Source organism: Molossus molossus, unplaced genomic scaffold (assembly GCF_014108415.1).
Source record: "Molossus molossus isolate mMolMol1 unplaced genomic scaffold, mMolMol1.p scaffold_m16_p_21, whole genome shotgun sequence".
Lineage (NCBI taxonomy): Eukaryota > Metazoa > Chordata > Mammalia > Chiroptera > Molossidae > Molossus > Molossus molossus.
In genome coordinates, this window is record NW_023425357.1 from 27,091,390 (window position 1) to 27,109,976 (window position 18,587).

An 18,587-nucleotide genomic window follows, 5' to 3' on the forward strand; every position below is an offset into this window, starting at 1 on the left:
CACCCCGGGGAGTCCATGCCTTCTGCTGGGGAGAGCCAGGAAGGCGCCTCCAGCTGGTCTCGGAATCACGCTCCCATTGGTGACGGGTTTAAATCCCTCTGTCTTGCCAGGATTTAGTACCGAGCCTTGTTGAGAACCACAGTCCCTTTCTGTCAGACTGCTTTCTGGGCCAGGAACCCACCAAGCACCTGATTTACAGGGATATCAATAATTCCTAACAAATACAAAACCCACTGACAAGAAAAGATGAAAACAAACAGAATCATAACCACCAGCTGCCTCACGGCACTGGGATCCTCCAGCTGACAGTGTGAGTCTCATGGACTGAGTCAAGAAAAGTCATCACGCCACCAATGATCAAAGGTGATCCAGCCCCACCGGTCGCTCTTGGCCAGGTTCTCTGCTGGGCACTTTGCATCAACACAGATTTACTCCTATATCCTCGGAAACTTTAAGAGATAGGTATTAGCATCTTCATTTTGTAAGTGAGAGAATGGAAATTAAGTAACTTGAGGTCATAAATCAGAGGAAGCTAGAATTTTGATCCTAAGCTCAAAGCATCTCCCACTGCTCATCCATAGTACCTATGAACTACTATTCCTATGACTACTATTATGAAAGAGAGGCGGCCCACCAGAATCCCGGTAAATGATGATATTTGAAGTACCTAAGCAGAACGGGACAAGGACAAGACATATTAGGACCAGGCCCAACAAGACTGCATGTGCAGGAAAAAGCATAGAAAACGCCCTGTTCCTCTCTCTCCAGGATCCATAATCATATGCTACTCTGTTCCCTGCAAGTGCAGACATACACAGGGTAGCACATTAATCCTTCAAACACTAACAGATGCTGGCAGGGATTTAGACTGGAATGTATTTACAAAGTGACAAATTATGTTCTGTATTATGGAGAGAGAGAAAGAGCACCCACAAACAGGCTGATAAATGTCAGCTGCAGTCACGACAAACGGTTTATTTTTATTATACTGTAACCACAAATGTTTTTTCTTTCTTTCTTTCTTTTTTTTTTTTTTTTTTTTCAGGGAGACCCAAAGATTTATTTGTTGCAGGGAAAAAACAAGATTATATATGACACAAAGTAATAACTGTAAGATCAGTGATATTCCGGGCACCCTGTCCTCCTGGAAAACCACATTCAGGCTGAACAGTGCTACTAAAAATGCTACTTCTCCAAAGCACAGTAAATGGTTAATAAATCAGAACCGATACAATGCCTTGTAATTAGATACAGCCTTAGTTCACAGACTAAGCCAATTGATAGACAATATCCAATTCCCCCTTTAGTGGCTATCAGGAGGGTAGAGTAACTATTAAAATAAATTTAATGGCTGTGACAGGTAAGAAAATATACCAGAAGCTAAAATGTAATCAGTATATCCAAACCCAAAATAAAATTCTAGTCTTTGCTGCAAACACGGTCTTTGGAAAGAAGGCTTATGGATGGATAGCGACATCAACAGGCCGATAAGGGCAAGGTCGCTAACACTAAGGGAATGTTCAACCTTGAAAGTAAGATTGAAAGGAGGGATTTGGCCTGGGGCCAAGAGAAAATGTAAGCATTTATTATTAAGAAACCATTCTGAAGAATGCCTTTTGTCCACTTGGTCAGTCGGATGTTGGTGGTAGTGACAGGCATTCTTGATAAGCACCACGGCAAGATGGCAGAAAGGCAGCCTGCAGCCCACGCCCCTTGCTTCTCAGTTCCGCTGTACCCTAAACTCTGCATGTGACCTTGGCAAGTTCGTGCCTACCCCCGCACCTCCACTGTCTCAGCCGTGAGCTCCAGGGTATGTAGCTCATGGTGTTGCCAAGCTCTCCTCCAGACCCCAGTGCTTTGTTCCTAATGGGCTGAGGAACCACCAACACAAGAGGGCTAGCAGAGGAAAATGGATAGTGGTGGGCAAAGGTATCAGGAGGAAGGAACATATTCTGTTCTGGGGCTCTCAGACGCAGATCTCTTGAGAGATTATTGCAAATTAAAACTCCCCACCCTTGCGCTCTCTATAGGCAAGGTTTTAGAAAGATATGAAATTGACAGAAATGCATAAAAATATTTATATCTACAGATTACATTGAAGGGTGAAGAATTACACACATGTGCGTGCACGCGCGCGCACAGACACACACGTGTGCACAAGAATCCCAGTGATGACAGCATAGAAAGGTATTTCTATTTCCTGATAGTGGATAGAAGAGCTTTCTGTGGTGGGGAGGAGGTGGGTGGCACTGTCATCACAGCAGACAGGACATTCTCTCTCCTCCGCCTGCCCACGGCCGGGAAGGAGTCCTTTATAAAAAGTGCACAGTGACATTCCCAGGGAATCTCGGAACAAGATGCAACCCTGACTCCACCACCTCCTTTATGCATTTGGACCTGCTGGAACCCTACAACCTCACTTTTTCCCACCTGTGAAACCATAATAGTCAAATCTCCTTCACAATAAGAGTAGATAAGATGCCCATAGTAAGTTCTAGATGAACCTGCTCGGCACATAGTAAGTTCTAGATGAACTGTGTCTTACTTTTACACTGAGGGTACTCCCTGGAAACCCCCATGCCCCTTCCAATTCTAAAAGAAATAACTGCCTTTCCTGCAAGCATTAAACCGTGACAGTTAATTTTTTTTTCTTCATCACCATCTTCCCATGTCTTCTCTCATTATTTCTAAAGGCAAAGGGGACGGGACGCAAGTTTGGCACTAAGCATGCAGTGAGAAGGGAAACTCACTCAATTAACATGACAGGACATCACAAAAGCCAACCAGAAGATGCTCCTAATGGTCAAAGCTGGCACAATCTGAGCCAAAAAAATAAATAATGGTAGCACTGGATTATAAACCATGGAATAAAAACATATACTCATGGACCCACACCAATATAAATAAAATAATTGGACAGATAAATAAACAGGGTAGAAGACATGGCTCCTCCTTCAAAAGAATTGTAATTAATAAATGTAGAAAACATGAGGGAAATACAACTCGTCATTAGGCAAACGCCACAATAACAAATCTTGCAGACGAAGTGGATTCGTGGATGGTAAATGTCAGTGTGTGAACGTTTAAGGAGAAAGAGGATGTCAGCATAAACTTAAAGCATCTCTCCCCAATTATTTATAAATTATTGAGGGAAAAATTAGTAACATTACTATAGAGAAACTCAGCGGGACATCATCTTAAACAAACGATCAAGGTTACTTCACTATTAACATCACCAGTGACAGGACACATCAGCATAATGTACTACCTGATGTCATGTACTCAGAAGGACACATTTCTATGATGTTCTTGCCCAAATACGCCTAAATTCAATCTAATCGTGAGGAAACATCAAACGCACCAAGATCAGCAAGGACAGGGAAGGAACGAGGAAGTGTCAAACACTGAAGGTGACCAAGCAGAAGTGATCCCTGAAGACAATGCAGGACCCGAACCAGCTCCTGGGCTAAAAGGAAGAACCTGGGGGACACCTGCTGAACGGTGGGCCAGGTCACACACGGAACCTCATGGACCAGGGTTAACTTCCTGGTTTTGATCATTATGTATGGTTCGGTAAAATGTTAAAATTAGGGAAGGTGAGTGAATGTTCTGTACTATTTTTGCAACTTCTATGTGAGTCTAAAATGAGAGTCCCCCTTATCCTGGGGGGATAGGTTCCAAACCCCCCGGTGGACGCCTGAAACTGCAGATGGTACCAAACCCTACATACACGATGTTTTTCCTATACATACATACCTGTGATCAAGTTCAATGTGTAAATTAGGCACAGTAAGAGGCTAACAACTCTAATAATAAAATGGAACAATTATGACAATATACTGGAATAAAAGGTATGTGGATATGATCTCTCTCTCCCCTGCTCCCCCCCCCCCCCCCCCCCCGCCAATCTCTCAAAATATCTAATTGAACTCCACTCCCCTTTCCACTTACAGGAAGCGCTTTTCGGCTTCCCTTCGGCAGGTCTGAATTGCCAGCTTCGCTACTCCTGAACTTTGCGATCATTACTAAGTAAAATAAAAGTAACTTGAACACAAGCACCGTGATCCCACCGCTGACCTGAACCACGAGTGACAACCTGCAGCAAGCGTCCACAGTGGGCGAGGCAGAGGTGGACCACACGAGATTTCCGCACGCTGCTCAGAAGCCACACATTTAAAATTTATAAATTGCCCAGCCAGTGTGGCTCAGTGGTTGAGCCTCGACCCATTCTAGAATCAGAGAATCTAGCAGAGTCTTGCATCCTTGGGTGTTTCTTACACCAAATCACGAGCTTCTTTGTTTTGTTTTTTTGTTTGTTTGTTTTTTCTTTATTGATTTTAGAGAGAGAGTAAGGGTAAGGGAGAGATAGAAACATCGATGAGAAAGAACATTGATTGGCCGCCAAGAGATCGCTGGTTCGATTCCTGTTCAGGGCCCATGCCCAGGTTATAGGCCCGATCTCCAGTGGGGGCATGCAGAAGGCGGCCAATCGATGTTCTCTCTCATCGGTGTTTCTATCTCTCTCTCCCTCTACCTTCCTCTCGAAAATCAATAATGGAAACAATTTTTTTTTTAACTTATAAATTGTTTATTGCTGAAATTTTCCATTTAAAAAAATTTGGACCATGGCTGAGTATTTAGATAATAACCATGGAAATGACTGCAGATAAAAAGGAACTTACATAGCTCAAAAGAAAATGTTCATAAGATAAAAAATGGTTGGTCCTTTAGAGGAAGTGTATTTCCTTACGATGTATGGTATGAAAATACCCTTTCTTTTACAATGTGAATACTCGATAGGGGCATGTGGTTACATTTTGCAGGGTTTTTTGTTGATGTTGTAGATGTTGTTATTTTTAGTGTCCTTTCTTAGAAAATAAATAAATAACTCTTTGGCAAGCCCAAGTTGGTCTCCTCATATTTTTGTTTTCTTTTGAAAAGTGTATTGAATCCTAAAATCCATAATTCTGAGAAGCAATAATTAACCTCATTTTAAATTATTTACTAATGATTCAATAATGAAGCAACAAAAGTCTTCAACATGAGCTCTGTGCTCTTCAAAGAATACCATCAATACTTCGATCACAGAATTAAGTCTCCGTGCTGTTGCAGTGTCAAACCAAAATTAAACTCATGGTCGCTTCCTCCAGGAAGTCTTCCCTGATGACCCAGGTTAGGCGTGGCACTGTGTTCAGACACCCACAGTTCCCTGAGGGAAGCAATAATCAGAGAATCTAGCAGAGTCTTGCATCCTTGTGTGTTTCTTACACCAAATCATGAGCTTCTTTGTTTTGTTTTGTTTGTTTGTTTTCTTTATTGATTTTAGAGAGAGAGGAAGGGTAAGGGAGAGAGAGATAGAAACATCGATGAGAAAGAACATTGATTGGCCGCCTCCTGCAAGCCCCCCACTGGGGATCGGGCCCACAGCCTGGGCATGTGCCCTGAGTGGGGATCGAACCAGCGACCTCTTGGTGCCTGGGTCAATGCTCAACCACTGAGCCACACCAGCCAGGCCCAAATCACGAGCTTCTTCCAATCAGAGCCCCTGTGCATCCTTCTATATTACCTAATAGGTTGGTTCCCCCCACCCCCCCACTCCCCAGTGAAATTCCAAGTTTTCTTTTTTTTCAATCATATGCACCTGTAGCTTTTGAGAAAGTTAAGGCAAGTTAAATATATTTTTCAAATCCTGATTCAATATTTAAGCTATGAAATGCTGAGAAACCCACAATCTAACTTATTTTCAGCCCTTCTATCTTTCAGCTCCAAGGAGGATTTAAAAGAAACAAACAAAAAGTTGTTTCATTTATTTCCTAAGTACCAACTATCGATCCCGTATGTTTCTAAGTGCTCTCCTTGTAGCAATTTGGGGGCCCTTAATGATTAGTGCTTTAATAAGGATTAAGCACAGCAAAAAAACTTAATGCGCACACCCTACATTAGAGATTAGTCTGAGAGCTTCAGAGGTTTTTATGTGAAATGTTAAAACTTTTTGCTGGACAGAGTTTTAAAGTGGAGGGGAATATTGGGACAAACTGCCAGGGGAGCCCAGTCCCCTTCCTCTTCCTTATCCATGAAATAGACATACACGCTCTTTCAGTAAATAACACAGATCACTATAAAACGATAAATAACGCAGTGATGATGAAGGTGTGAGAAAACAGACCCTTGGGCACTTTGGAAAAAATAATTTACTTAAATTGGAACAACCCTTTCTGAAGAACAGTGATCCATTTGCGTTTGAAAGCCTGAATTAGCCCAGGAAAGTCAGCAGCACTGCTCATGACTAAGAAGAACTGAAAATTTCATCTGAGCCCAGAAATAAAGGGCTCATTTAATAACCCAGAGCCGCTGGAACTGCACTACCAACGAGTATTTGTCGATATAGAAAGTTGACCAAAGTATGTTGGCTTACTCAGAGTATAGTATGATTGCAATTTTCTTTACATGTATGTTTTATTTTTTTTCCTTTTTATTGTGTGTGATTCACCCCAAGTCAAAGCTACTTCCTGTCTGAATTTTTCAAAGACAAAAAGATACATGCAAGAGTAACAGTGACGGCTTCTGGCCCTGGCTGGGTAGCTCAGTTGGTTGGAGTGTTTTCCCGATATGCCAAGGGTGTGGGCCCTGATGCCAGGTCAAGGCACATGCAAGAATCACCCAATGAGTGTATAAATAAGTGGAACAACAAACCGATGTTTCTCTCTCAGTCTCTCTTTTTCTTCTTCTCTCTAAAATCAATAAGGTAAAGAAAGAATGATGGTTTCTGAGACACAGAATTACTTCTTGCTCTTTATTTGTGTATGTGTAACTGTAATTGCACAATTCATAAAAATAACTACATTATTTTTCAATCAGAAAAAATTTAATTAGCAGACTTCTAATTTATTTGAATAGATATATGTCATATGTGAACATACAATATACATGAATAAATGTACTACTGGTGTAGGCACGCAAGAGGTTGCCTTTTGGTAGAAGGACTGATACTGAACGGATGCTGGGAACAGATTTGTCATTAGATTTCTCCGCACTGTTTAAAATTTTAGCAAGTGCATATTTTTTTTAAATAAAGAACCGGTGTTGGGAATACTAGCAAGATGAGATGAGATGGTTGTCTTGTGTATGGGTGTGCGTGTGCACTCTGCCCAGTCCAAATGCATAGCTCAGTCACTCCAGGAAACACATCCCCAGCTTTTTGAGTGACAAAGAGAGAAATAAGCATTGACCTTCTGGGGATCAATCCCCTCCCCTCCTCAGGTGAGAAACCACAGGCAGAGAAGTCAGGCCTGACCAAGCTCAAATCCCATTTCTGCTGCTGGGTAGCTATGCGGTGCTAGATAATTAACCAAACTCCCAAGACCCAGTGAAATGGATTATATATTATCCAGCAAGAGCTGTGACCATTAAATTAGATAATGAGTATGAAGCATCGAGTACTGTGCCTAGATGGGGAGATGATCAGTAATCATTGTTAATATCGATAATAATAATCACAACACCACTAATAATTATATCTCCAACCCCACAAAGCTGTATTGAGTATTAAGACTGACACATGATCTCACTTATTTGTGGAATATAATGAACACAATAAGTTATCAAACAAAATAGATCCAGAGATGTAGAAGTAGGGAACAGACTGACAAACTTCAGAGGGGAAGGGGGTTGGGGGGGAGGGCAAGAGGAGACAAACCAAAGAATGTACATGTTTATAGGCATAACCTATGGACACAGACAGCAGTGCGGTGAAGGCAGAGGGGTGCAGGAACAGGGAGGGGGCAGTCAGTGGGGGGAAAAAGGAGGGACATCTGTAATACTGTCAACAATAAAGATATATCAGAAAAAGAATAACACATATGGAAATGTTTAACATAAATACATAATCCATAAATGTGTCCCAGCCCACATGTTTTTTTTCTTTCTGATTACCCAATCCTATCCCCCAAATTAAGGTTATGATAACATCACAAGGACAATGTTTCAGGGAAGATCCGGAATGAAGGGGCCAAGCCATCCTCTCACACACATTGATTTAATCAGCCAAAATACGGCGACTGATAGGAAGACAGGCAGTGATGCAGGGAGTGGCAAGGTGGCCCAGTGCAGGTCCCCTTGCTTGCCAGAGGGTGTGTGTGTGTGTGTGTGTGTGTGTGTGTATTGGAAAAAAGAGGGCATCTGTGGTCTCCTCTAGGTAAGGTCTCAACAGATTTTAGCGCTCTCTATATCAGTGGCTTCCAGACTCATTATAACACCATCCAGAGGACCCCACTGGAAACCCTTGAGCTTCCTGTCACAGGGACAACTGTCAGACCCCAGGTGCTTTTGTGCTGATTAGAACTAGGGACCCTCCAGGCTATCTGCACCAAGGGAAAGAAAACAGGGTCTATGCCCAGAGTCCTCTGACCCGTACCCCTCCCTCAGCCTTCTGAAATTCTGTTCCTCTATCTCTATAATCAGGTTTCAGAAAATATATACTTAGCCATAAGTAGGCAGGCTCCATTTGGAAATCATTCAGCTAACCTCTGATTGGGCAAAGTGCCCAGCCCACATCACAGGCGGTGCATGGGAACTTTTGTTCCTGCCTGTCAGTCTTTCAAAGAGCACTGTTTAGCCTCACTGCGCTGACCCAGTTTCTGCTCTGTTCAGAGCACTGGGGAGTAGGTTTAGCGTAGCAAGATTTACAGTAGCCAGAGATGCACAATGCTTCCTCCCTCCCTACCCAGGGGCTAGGATTCTCTCACATGTCCACAAATCAATAGGAAAATCAAGCATTTCATAACAGGGCTTTGAATCCTCATTACTTAGATGGGTTTTACTCTTAGTTTAAATAAAATTTGATTTGGACACAATAAACATGAATCAATTTACAGCATACACTAGAAAAATATATATGCATATATAGATGTATATACACAACACATATACATGTACCTGTATATATGTACATATGTGTGTATATACACACATTTATGTACACACACACACACACACAAAGGAACAATGATTGAACAGAGAGAAACATTTTCCTAATTGTTGAAGCAGGGTATTTGACATTGGGGGGGGGGGTCATTATTATATTACCTTCTTTACTTTTTAATATATTTGAAATATCCATAATCAAAAGTTGTTTTTTAAAGACAAGCCATATAGGAAAACACAAAAACATAAAATTAATTTAACTGAACTAGAAGGAAACATATCAATAATTGCAAAAGCATTTCAATAGAGTACATACTTTAAATAAGACCATGCTCACCCTGACTCAAAAAAACAAAATCCAAACATTTATCATTAAAGATAAAACAATACATAATTCAGGAAGATTATTATTAATAATCTGCAATAAAATGCAAAACAAAAAGCAGTTGCTTCCTGAGTATTTTTAAGCAGATGAAAAATAGTGGTCTCTTCAAAAATGGAAATGTTTGCTAGTTGTTAATTGCTGGTTTATACAGGTTTTTAATACATCATCAAAATCAGCATCAAAATTAAACTGTAGTAATGAGAAGAGTACCAGGCTTCATAGCCATTAATGAAATAAAATGCCTAATTCCCTCGTGAAAGTCATTTGGCAAAGTCTATGGGTTTCAGTTCAATAGTCGCCTACCTATGCACCTGACCCTCCCCACCCGGAAGAATCAGCCAACACTCTGTCTTATCCGGATGCCAAGCAAAAAGAGATGAATCCCTTTATTTCTGGTGGGGGTGGGGGAATGCCAGGGTGGGCACCATCAAATGTTTCCAAACAGATGTTTACAAACAGAAGGTAACGGATAAAAAAAAAAACAAAAAACCCAACACAATGCTGCATTGTCTTCCGCGTTTCACGGATGAACCCATTGGAACTCCTGCAAAAAGCCGTCCTGGAAAACATCCAGAAATTAAAAGGTGCAAACAAGCTGCCTAATACCCTTGCGTAGACTGAATTCTTATGAAGAAAATAAAGTTTATTGTCTGGAAAGAGAGAAAGCATGAAGAAAGCACTAAAGCAATGGAGGTGAACAATTAGACAGATGTTCACTTAAGGAAATGAAGAGAACAGAAGCAGCCATCAGCGAGGAGTTTTACGGGAATCCTGACAAGGCGCCCGGGGCGTCAAGGGCACCGGGAAAGTGAACGCCGTGCAAAGCGGCCGTGCGCTGCACGCTGACTGCTGGCCGTGCGGACCCGCGGCCAGGTGACGGGTCTCTGCGCGCAGGCCAAGTCCGCCCTCCGTTCAGAAAGTTCCTCACTTCCTCTCCAGCACGAGCTGCAGGCAGTAATTCAGCAAGCCCCAGAGCTGCGGTTCTTGTTGTTAATAATATGCCCCCAATAAAAGCAAGAAGAAAATGAAAATGTCCAAGTCCTGGCATATTTGTAAATGTGTCCTCTCTCTTTTTAAAGCTGCAATGAATAAGCCCAGGCTTTTTCAGAAAGATACTGGGTGGGGTTGCTATTGGTGCTCCAACTGGTTCCGGCAGGAGGAGGAAGGACAGAAAAATGACTATTTATTGAAAATCTCAGTGTCACCACTGCTGGGTGACATATCCTCATGGATGGATTCAGTGGACTGTGTCTACCTCTTCCCCTGGGCCCCTTGGAAGCTCCCAGGTAACTCTTCAGCCCAGCTGTGCCATCTGCTCACAAACTTATGGCCAAGATATTTGGACGGGGCATTAGCCCTTGCCCTCGGTTTACCTGATTTTCTCTTTACCCTAATATTCTCATCAGGTGCTTTTCCTCTTGTGATATTAGACATGGATCCTACCAAAGCAACCTTAAACCCCCTTTGCAAAGAGGCCGTGGAAGTTTGGCTCAAGAGATGAAAGGCAAACGGATGGACAGGGGAAAGGGTAGCTGCTGGGCAGACAGGCTAGGTGACGTGGTAGGTTGCCACAGACACCGAGATAAAGTGAAAACAGGCATTATTTACTTACCCCTCATAAAGAAACCTTGATCTTACTATTTTACAAAAGAAAAAACAGAAATAAATGATTCCATCCTGTTTCAAAGACTGCTTTTCAATTCAGTGAGAGAAGTAAAAAATAAAATTCATGTTTAAAGAATAAAACAAACAAAAAGCTACTGTTATGATCGATCTCTTTTCTGTGCTGCTGTCCAATTCCATTGTGAGGTGGACCCCAAACCACCAACCCATCCAGGAAGATCTGTGCACTCTGCCTGGAACTGGGAGGATGCAGAGGAAATTTAAGACTTGAGCATTTTTTAAGGGGAATATATATTACAGGTACTGTGGTAGGCAAAGCAATATCCCCTCTCCCCCCCACCCACCCACATCCTAATCCCTGGGACCTCTTAATATGTTGGGTTACATGGCAAAGGCCAATTAAAGTTGCAGATGAAATTAAGGTTGTTCATTCGCCAACCTTACAATAGGAAAATCATAAAGGTGGGCCCAGTGTAGTCAGATGGTCCTTGAAATTATGAGAAAGAGAGAGAACTAGACAGGTAGCAGTTTGAGAAGGACTTGACCAACCACTGCTGGCTTTGAAGATAGAGGAGGGGGTTGCAACCCAAAGAATGTGGGCAACCTCTAGAAGCTAGAAAAGGTGAGGGAATTGGATTCCTCCCCTTGAGCCTACAAAAAGCAATGCAACCCTGTGAACACATTGGTTTTTGCCCCCTGAGCCCCTTGCCTGACCTCCAGAGCTGTAAGATAACAACTTCGTGCTGTTTCAAGCCACTAAGTTTGTGAAAAGTTGGTATAGCAGGAATAGTTATGTAACATTTTTAATGGGAGATTTCACCTTGCAAATTCATTTTTGTGCCTACTCTTAAAAAGTAAGGATAGAGAAGGTGACACCCAGCCCACGTGCTCGCAGTCTGACAATCAGGCGGACTGAGTTAGAGCTATCCTTAAGATGGCCCCTCCAGTTTGCCACAATCTCCACCGCTCTCTACCGTCTCCCTAACTCCAATGCTGCTGATGAACAGATGCTATTAGACATTTGAGTGTTGGACACTTGGTGTAAGTTTTAAGAGACTAAAAACAAGCAAACAAAGCATGCACGGACAAGCAGGGCTACTAGTCACCAGGTATGCAGATGAGAGCTAGCCTCTGCTCTGGTCAGTCAGGACCCAAGCCATAAGGGGCTGTCCGATATTTTGACTTAAAAGCAGAAGCAGGATGCTTCTGGAAACAGACCTGCTTCTTCAAACGTATCTAAAACATCACTTAGCCTCACCGAATAGCTTACAGGGCACCCCCTGGGAGCCAGGCACAGTTTGGGCTACTCTTTTGGCTAAGTTGATGCGGCCAGGCACCTGGTAGCCGCCTACCTTCCCACAGCAGCTTGGCAACGTGTACTTTTCTGCAGAATTATTCTTCCTCTTCCCGAACTCTGGTGGCACAGAAATGTCAAGGGGGTTGAAGGAGAGGTCAGTGGAGGTCACAATTTGGCCTCTCTGTATTGTAATCTGGGGGCAGACTCTGCAATATAAATCACTCCCCACCCCTTCCCTGGATGCAGGGACTCTACTCATGGTAACCCTGTCTCTGCCACTTCGCTGGTGACACGAAGGCCCGCAGGCCCACATCAGACGATTTAGAATCATAAAATGGACAGTGGTGAGTGGTGACCTTCAGATCAACTCCTGCCCCGTCTCCAGGGCTTCCTGGGGACAACGTTTCTACATGGAACCAAATAATTCAGTAGAAATTACTCCAAGTGGCCTGATAGTCCTCAAAATTAGAAAAATAAAATAAAGAAGAAGAAGAAACGTAGGGTACTCACTGACCTCAGTTCACACTTCTGTTTGTAAAACAAACTGGGCCCAGCTCCTAACTTGTAACTAATATACACGTTATTGAGAATGAGGGAAGAACATCCGTGATGAGAGATGAGAAGCAATTCGAAATATTAGCAAGTTCTCACGCATAAGTCATTTAACAAGGATGCGGTATCTTCGATTATAAAAGGGGCTCATTTTCATACCAAATCCTCTATCCCAGCAATTTCTAATCCACACACCACTGAACACTGGCTGGCAGAGGTTAGCAGGTGCCTCCCAGAAAAAAAAAAAAAGTGCTCCGAGAAACGGTGACTGATACAGATACACCCACTTTAAAGAAGTGTGTATTTTAGCAAATCAGAAATTCCAAGGGGTCGTGCAGTGCAGCCATCGCTGTGACTTTGCTCGGACATACCTTTGCCCCAACATGTCCAAGCTCAGAACGCAGTGTTCCAATAGCATCATTCTATAAAAGCCAAACCTCCCACTCTCTATGCTACAGGTTCAGAGTAACTATTGTTTACATGTGGGTGAATTGAAACATTTTTACAGTTTAAACATTTTTGTTACAATGTGTGAGTGTGTGCAGATCCTCTTCACCCTATTATTTCATGGGTTTCTCTCCCGAACATTCTCCACAATTTCCCTGCAGCAGCAACACATTTACTAATCATGATGATACTTCTGCTAATGATAACAATATTACTACTACTACTACTACTTTATTATTAGATTTGATCATTTTACAATCATTGCATCGATGAGAAAACGAAAGCCCAGGGACATGGAAGCAGGATCGTCCCACAGGAAGGAGCCACGTCGGAACTGGACCCAAGGCAGCACCTCTGCCAAGCGGAGCTTCCAGCCCACAGGGGCTGCTGTCTACTCTAGGAGGCCAGGCCAGGTTCTCGGGGAACATCCCATTCCTGACCTCTGCTTCCCCAACAACACTGTGCACCGCAACAGAGGTCTGGATCCAACCACAGGATTCTAACTGAGAAACTATGCGGTGATGAGAACCCGTGACCTCCTTTTACGGAACGCAGCAGCCGGTGATTCTGAAGCAGGAGGGTCTCCGAAAGCGCCTGGAGTTTGCCTGAAAGCACATTGCCCGGGATGGGAATGAGGGGGGCGTTATTAAAGGAGCGACCAAATAATCAGTACAAAAAATACATCACCTTTAAAAATCACTCATCCAATAACCACATGAAAAGGTGCTAAATATGAATAGCCACTGGGGAAATACAAATCAAAACCACAGTGCGGTACCACTTCACACCCAGTAAAATGACCACCATCGGAAAAACAAAAAAAGGACAATAACAGGTGCTGGTGAGGATGTGGAGAGACTGGAACCTCAGACATTGCTGGTGGGAATGTTACCTGGGGCAATTGCTTTGGAAACAGTCTGACAGTTCCTCAAGCAGTCAAACGTGCAACTGCACTCCTAGGTATTTACTCCAAAGAATGAAAAACACAGGTGTACAGAAAAATCTGTATACCAGTGTTCAGAGCCCCAGTTTCTACCAGCCAAGAAGTGGCCACAGCCTAAAAGCCCGTGACCTGAATGGATACAATGCAATGTGGTAGATCCATACACCAGACTCTTATTTGACAAGAAGAAATGCTGCAACACGAATAAACCTTGGAGACGTTGTGCTAAGTGAAAGATGCCAGAAACAAAAGGCTACATACTGTGTGATTTCATTCATATGAGAAGTCCAGACGAGCTAAGTCTATATATAAAGAAAGTAGATTTGTGGTTTCCCATGGCCAAGGGGAGGGGAAAGGAGGGTGTGTGGGAGAGATGCCAGCTGAAGGGACAGGGGGCTTCTTGGGGAGGATAATGAAAATGTAAACTTGATTGCGTTGATGGTCGCACAACTCTGAACATGGTAAAAGCCACCGAACTGTACACTTTCAGTGGGTGAAGTGTACAGTGTGTAGACTCTATCACAACAAAAGGTTCTGGAAAAGAATGCACAAACATCCGTCCTTTGACCATTTTTGGAAACGATTTATTTGGGGACAAATCTCACGACTGGTGGAAACATATCGTGTGACAACGGGGACGCCGATGAGTTTGTTGAATAGGAAAATCATGGCACATCCAGATGAGAAGAGATTGCCTGGCCCCCGAGATTCCCATATGAAAGAAAATGTATTGACATGAGAAAACGTTAGCAGTTTATCATTCAGTCCTATAAAAACCGGGCTGTAAGAAAGGGTACAGGGTACAACCTCGTTTGGCTTAAAGAAAAGTGCCCATGGAGAAGGCGTATATATTCTAATGGGTAATTAAGTAACACTATATGCAAGAGTAAAAAACTGGCTTCCGTGATCCAGGCCCAAATGTTAACAGGGGTTATTTCTGGGTAATGAGACTGAGCCCTGAAAAAAAAAATCAATACAGCTCAAACTTGGGATTCATTGTTTTCCGATCGCTGGGCTTACTAGAATTATTTCCACACTGTATTCCTCACCCCGAGGCATCGCTAAGTCATCCAAGACAGCTGCACAACAAGCATATTTTCACTCACTAGAAACAACAGCAAATTTGGTTGGCTGACGGAAAATCCGTGAAGAGTGAAGACAGGTCAGAAGTGCACAGCGCTGAGCTCCTGCCACGCCAGGGCGCCACCAGGGGCAGATGGCCTCCAGGGCGGGGGGGCCGGGTCAGGACCTCAGGGCAGTGTGATCACATGGTCACTGACCATGACTGAGCCAGGGTGGAGACCAGGTGAGGTAGCAATACACTGCCTCCTGAAAACCATCATATCCCTGTGTAAGCATAAACAGCGGCGCCTGTTAGAGCCTCAGCCCCAGCTGTCACGGGCTGAATGGGGTCTCCCCAAATACATATATTGAAGTCCTAACCTCCAGTGTCTCAGAATGCGACTGTAGTTGTAGGGAGGGTCCTTCAAGAAGTGATTGAGTTGAAAAAGAGGTCCTATGAGAGGCCCGAACCCAAACTGACAGGTGTCTTTCTGAGGAAAGGAAATGCAGACACGCGGAGTCACGAGGGGCGTGCACAGGCGGAGGAAAGACTGGGCGAGGACACCCCAGTGAGGAGTCTCAGGAAAAACCAAACACGCGGACACCTTGCTCTTGGACTTATAGCCTCCAGAAGTTTGAGAAGATGCACTTCTGTTGTTTAAGATGCCCAGCCTGTGGTCTTTTGTTCCGGCCGCTCCAACCTGCCTCAGCCCACAGTGTGGCCGTCCAGCCTTCCTCTCGTCTCTCCTGCGGGGCTGTTCCCCACCCCTGGCTTCTCTGATTTCTGACTTTCTATTGCCCTATGAACCCATCACCCCACACAAATACACTTATATCCCACACACATCCCAGACGCAAACATTTTGTTGTTGTTGATCCTCACCTGAGGATATTTTCCCATCGACTTTTAGAGAGAGTGGAAGGGAGGGAGAAAGAGACATGAATGGGAAAGAGACACATTGATTGGTTATCTCCTGCACAATCCTGGGAATCAAACCTGCCACCCAGGTACTCACCTTTGACCAGAAATCGAACCTGAGACTCTTCAGTTTGCAGGCCGATGCTCTCACTGCTGAGCCAAACCAGCCAGGGCAACTTTTGCTCTTACATTTGGGCTACAGATACCTAACCTCTTTTCTGCTTCTCCAGATCTAGATAGACATCGATGCTTCCGTAGGCGAATTTACCTCTTCACCTCCATGACCCTTCTCCTGTCCCCTTCCTATTGCCAACTGCCTGTCCTACCCACCAGCAGAGCGTTCCCGTGGCATGGCCCTTTGCCACCTGCTTTCCTGGGGGTAGGCGACATCACTGAGCCTGCTCCAGTGGCTGTGAACCTTTTAGACACCTCATGAGTACGGCAACAGTACATGAGATCTCTTTAAGGCTGTGCCTTGCTAAGATGAAATGTAGCTACAGCACCAAAGAAAAGATATTTCTATGTGGTCTCATGATCTTAGTGGGTACAGTTGCATCCCCTCACAGAGCAATAACGAAAGTAGTGTTTCGTAGTCGGAGTTAAACTAGACTTGAGCTTTCTGGGTTAGGAGATAAAAGCAGAAAGGTGTTTTTAATTGTTTTTTTTTTTTTTTTTAGAGAGAGAGAGAAACATCAATGTGAGAGAAATACACCGATTGGCTGCCTCCTTCACGCCCCCGACTGGGGATTGAGCCCGCATCCCAGGCCTGTGCCCTGACCGGGAATTGAACTGAGACCTCTCAGTCCATGGGACGATGCTCAATCCATTGAGCTACACTTGCAGGGCTAAAACCAGAACATTTTGTAAGAGGAAGTTTTATATTCCTTTAGAACCTGGACATGATTGTAAGAGACTTTCAGGTAAGCTTTAAGACTGTTAAACAAAATGAGACCATAACCCATATTGTTTTATGGGGAATCCACTTTTAAAATATGTACAACATTTAGGGGACGTTGAGGAAAAGCAGAAACTGAATTCCTTCCAGAAGAGTTTTAACTGGAGATAAGAAAAAAAGGTCATAAGTTTAAAAATTTTCCAAATTTTATTCAGAAATCACCAGGGCAACTGTTTAGTAGTCTCATGAACTACAGCATGAATTATTCTTCTTGACCTTTAATAAAGTAATCATGCCATTAATTTCAAAAGAAGATAAAAGTGAAACACAGTTTCAGGCAATCTGGAGAATAAAAGTTCATTTATTCATTAGATGAATATTTACCAAGTGTCTATTTGGGCTTGGTACTGAGAAGGATACAAAGGTGCATAACCCCAGGCAGCTTATGAAAGTCTAGGAGGTGGGAGGGGGTGTAGCAGGGATCCATGTGATGATGGCGGGGTCAGGGGTGCGGTGGGGGGGAGGGAATGACAAGATGGCTTTGTGACCTGTTGAGTGTGCCCTGTAAGAGATATGTGCAGGTGTGAACAGTCTGAGACTAACAGACTAGGGACAGATACTCAGAAATAGACATTCAGATATGGGAGTCAGAATGAGGGTGGAAATCTGGGGAATGGGTATAATCTCCAGGGAAAAGACTATTGGCAAAGAGAAAAGGTCACAAATAGAATTGTCAGGATATTACACTTAAATGCTGGGAGAAGCAGCTGACGCCAATGGTATGCAGCGAGTGGGAATGGTTATAAAAGCAAGAAATAGAAGACGGGGCCTGATTGTAATGACAACAATACAACTCTGTGAAGATACTAAAAACCATGAAGTGAGCCCTGGCCGGTTTGGCTCAGTGGTTAGAGTGCCGGCCTGCGGTCCGGAGAGACCCGGGTTCGGTTCCCGCTAAGGGCACGTACTTCGGTTGCAGTTTGTCCACAGCCCTGGTTGGTCGTGCGGGTAGCAGCCACTCGATGTGTCCCTTCATGTCGATGTTTCTCTCTCTCTCTCCCTTCCTTTCTCTCCCTCCCACTCTATCTGTACAAAAAATGGAAAAATATCCTCGGGTGAGGATATAAAAAAACAACAACAACAACAAAAAAACATGAAGTGGGTGAACTGCATGGTATGTAAATTATATCTCAAATAAACTTGTTGTCCCTGCCCCCAAAAAAGAAAAACAAAAAAAGAAGATGTGGTCGATAAGCATATTTTGATGTTCTACATCATGATCATCATTAGTCATTTATTTTGCAAAGTAAAATAAAGCCACAATGAGATACCAGTACCTAACCAAATACAAATTTTAAAAAGACTAACAATATCAAATCACTATTGAGAATGTACAGGAACTGTACTCTGCCAAGAACGTAAAACGGTTCGGCCACTTGGGAGAAATGCTTACCAGCCTCTAAAATGTTAAACTCAGTGTACCTGCTGATCAACTCATTCCACTCCAGGGGGTCATCCCAAAGAATGGAAGACTTATGTCCA

The 18,587-nt window shown here is 43.5% G+C and overlaps 1 protein-coding gene across 7 annotated transcripts in view; it reads right to left on the reverse strand.

Annotated features, from left to right (window-relative positions):
• Positions 1-18,587, reverse strand: part of WWOX (WW domain containing oxidoreductase) — a 954,172-nt gene that overhangs the window by 724,744 nt on the left and 210,841 nt on the right. The gene's annotated exons all lie outside the window — the stretch shown is intronic.